The sequence below is a fragment of the Carcharodon carcharias genome, chromosome 22 (assembly GCF_017639515.1).
Source record: "Carcharodon carcharias isolate sCarCar2 chromosome 22, sCarCar2.pri, whole genome shotgun sequence".
Taxonomy (NCBI): domain Eukaryota; kingdom Metazoa; phylum Chordata; class Chondrichthyes; order Lamniformes; family Lamnidae; genus Carcharodon; species Carcharodon carcharias.
In genome coordinates, this window is record NC_054488.1 from 37,520,458 (window position 1) to 37,524,479 (window position 4,022).

Genomic DNA, 4,022 nt, shown 5'->3' on the forward strand with positions numbered 1-4,022 from the left:
GGTTTCTACCAGTTACTGCAGCAACGAGGAAGAAAAGATGCATAAGTTGACCTATCAGCAAGTAGAGTTTATATAGCTTTAGCTTATCTCAGAATAAATCTTTATAATAGAAAAAGATTTCAAAAAAAGCCAGCTTACAGTTTTCACTTAGGGCTCGCTCCACTGGATATCAGAGCTCTGTAATCTATGCTACGTGATATTTATTCCCTGCGAAGGGGAGTCTGATATCTTAGCCCTTCATAACAGGAAAATTATCTGAGAAATAATAAAGGCTAGAGCTACTTGAGCAAACTTACAAGCCATTTAGTAATATTCTGGAACAAGACTTAAATATTTATAAACGGCAGGTTGGACAGCTTCAAAACAAACTAGAATGTAAGCATTTCATAGGATTCTCACCCCTCACCAGGTGCAATTTGCTTTAGGTCTGTTCTCATACTCTAGGATACTGGTATGTGCCACAGATGTGGCTATGTAAATGAATAAGGCAGGAAATGGTTAGGTGGGAGCAATATTTGCTCCAATGTATATTCGCTTTAGAATGAAAGAAATTCTCCAGATTGTAATAGGAGCATCTCATTCCTAGGGCAGGGTTTTCCGTTTTGTTGGTTGGGGCGGGGGGGTGGGGGGAAACAGCGGTTGCGGGCGGGCGGGGACCCCCGGGTGGGCGGCGACCCCCAATCAGCGCACGTGATCCGGTCCGCGCTGCCATTTTACGTGGACGGGCCAATTAAGGCCCGCCCAGCGTATTCGCCGACTCCCGTGGAAGGCGGGAGTGTTCGGGCGGCGGCGGGAATGCTTGGCAGCCTTTTGTAGGCTGGTGACAATGGCCAGTTCGAGGGCTCACTACAGGGGGTCGGTTGGGCAGACCAGGCTGGAGGGAAAGGCAGAGGAGAAGGGCAGGCCGCAGGGTAGTGCCAATTCGCCCCTCGCTTTTCAGATGAATGCCTTGCTGCCCTCCTCAAGGAGTTGGCAGCATGGTGGGAAGTGTTGGCCCCCCAGGATGGGAGGAGGAGGCCCCCCCACATGACAAAGCTTGCCTGGGAGGAGGTGGCAGAGGTGGTGAGCTCCCGCGACATGGTGCGGCGCATTTGGATCCAGTGCCGTAAGCACGTCAACGACTTGTTGCACTCTGGCAGGGTGAGTACCATGTTGGCGTTGGGCATTTAACCCAGCAGGTAGCCTTACCCTCTGAGGACCCCCCCGACCAAATCTTGCTGTTGTGACTGCATTGATTCATGTAGGGGATTTTTCCTATGCTGGTTGGGCAAGCAGATAGTGCCCATGCTTAGATCAGCCTGAATGGTTCATGAGGAGATGAGTTCTCCACTGCACCATGTGTTGCTCTTAGTCACACATGACTAGTCTGGTGGCAACCTGCAGGAGATGCAGCTCGGCGCATACTCAGAACTCCAGCACATGTCCTATTCAGAGTGATGAGATGGCGGAAGGGGAACCTCAAGGTGTCGTGGCCAAGAGCCATCTGCTGCCCTCGATGCTGCACGTAGTTGTGCCTCCTTGTAATGGGAGCAAAGACCATGTGGTTCCTAAAGTGATGTATGCAGAATGTGTCCAAGGTGGCCGTTGGGGGGGTTGGGAGCAGGCATACTATCTTAGTGTGACTGATCAGCATTAGCAGGGAGAGGAGGCACTGGAGACCACTGTGGCTGGGGTGTGGCATGCGTGTGCAGAGTCCATGTGCAAATTGCTGCACTGAATGGTGTTCTCTCTTTCTCAGGGAAAGAATGCTCATAATGTGCCGGAGCATTCGAGGACTGGAGGCGGCCAGGCTCACCTCCTCATGTTAAGGCGCTTCGAACAGGAGGCCCTTGAGCTTGAGGGGTGCCATGCACCCAGGTCAACTGGTGTTGGTGAGGCTGGGGTGGAACGACCAAGTATTTGAGGCCAACAGTGAGATCCGCAATGTCCTCCCAACATCCATAGCACTGATGATTGTTTAATTTGTTATTGTTGCAACATTGCTCAGTCACAGAGTGATAGAGCCAGAGGTGTGGAGCACAGAGAAAGGCCCTTCAGCCCATCGTGCCTGTGCCGGTCAAACATGTATCTAACTATTCTAATCCCATTTCCCAGCACTAAGTCCATGGTCTTGTATGCTATGGCATCGCAAGAGCACATCCAAATACTTATTACATGTTAGGAGGGTGTCTGCATTTACCACCCTTTCAGGCAGTGCGTTCCACGTTCCCAACACACTCTGTGTGCAAAAGTTGCTCATCACATTCCCTGTAAACCTCCTGCCCCTTACCTTAAATCTATGCCATCTGGTTACTAATCCCTCCGCCAAGGGGAAAAGTTCCTTTCTGTCAACCCTATCTATGTCTCTCATAAGTTTATACACCTCAATCATGTTACCCCTCAATCTCCTCTGCTCCAAGGGAAATAACCCCAGTCTATGCAATCTCTCCTTATAAGTTAAACTCTCCAGGCCAGGCAACATCCTGGTAAATCTCCTCTGCACTCTCTCCACTACAATCACATCCCTCCCATAATGCGCATTTCAGAACTGCAAGCAGAACTATAGCTGTGGCCTAAGCAGCATTTTCTGCAATTGGAACATTACCTCCCTGCTCCTATAATCTATGCCTTGGCTAATAAAGACAAGTATGCCATATGCCTTCTTAAACACTTTATGTATCTGTCCCGCTACCTTAAGGGACCAGTCAACACGCACACAAATGTCCCTCTGATCCTCATTACTTCCCATAGTCCTACCATTCATCATGTATTCCCGTACCTTGTTCCTCCTACCCAAGTGCATCACCTCACACTTATCCACATTAAATTCCATTTGGTATTCATCAGCCCATCTGACCAGCCCGTCTGTATCTGCCTGTATTGTTTGGGCCTTCTCCTCACTATTTGCCACCCCACCAATGTTCGTGTCCATTGGTTCTGGAAGGTTGAGCGCATAATGAGCCAGGGGGAAAGGGATGAAGTGTGTCACTGTGTGCATGCTAACTGATCCACTGTCCTTGTTGTTCATTTCAGCATCATCAGAGCATGGCTGGCAGGAGGAACTGCAGAATCCCCCTCTCACACCTGAGGGGCCTCGACTGTCACCTGCGTCACACCATTTCAGCGAGGCAGGCACCAGCGCAGATACTAGCACCTCGATGGGCATTGGAACATCGGCTAGTGTCCCGGGGCACAGTGGAGATGGCACTTCACAATCGCTGGAGGAGCTGGCAGAGACAGAGAGAGCCGATGGCGCCAGCAGCCAGAGGACTGCAGGGGATCAGGGACATGCTGAGTCAGGCCGTGATGATGTGCCCCTGGAGTCGTCTGTGACGCAGCGGCTGCAAGAAATGCGGCCAAGTGTGCGGGAACATCTGGGAGTGATACATGAGATGATGCTTCGCTTGGTGTCCGTGGTGGAGGAGTCCACGTGGAGCATCACTGATGCAATGAGCCTCATGGCAGAATGTTGTGCTTCCTCCATGGGGAGAGTGGCGACTCTCCTGGAGAGGGGCTTCCAGGAGAACAAGCAGCTTCTCCTGGGGTTACGCTCAGACCTGCAAGCCCTCACAACACCAGTGGCCACAGCTGGTCAGTGCCAATGTGGGAGTTGGTCTGGGCACCAAGTTTCCCGGCTTGCTGCCCATCCATCGACAGTGAGCAGGGAGGTCTGAGGCGACCTCACGTCGGCGCAGCAGCTGCCTGCCGTATCTGTGGGCTCCTCCCACAGTGCTCTGGATGAGGGCACCAGCTGCTCTGCCCCTCTCCCAGTGACTGCTTCATCGGGTGAGGCAGCGACGACTGGGGAGATGCCAGCTGTGCACATTACAGGCTCCACAGGCCAGAGGACGACCGCCAAAGTAATCGAGGCCAACAGGACAGCAGAATCAGCAGGCTGGCTCAGATGCCACTCCGAGCGATGGGGCAGCACCAAGACATAGCACCTGGAAACGAATGTGTAAGGCACCTTAGGCACACCACGGGTTTTTCACTGGTGCTTTGTGTTGGCCCGAGATTAGGTCCTTATAATTTATTTTTGCTTG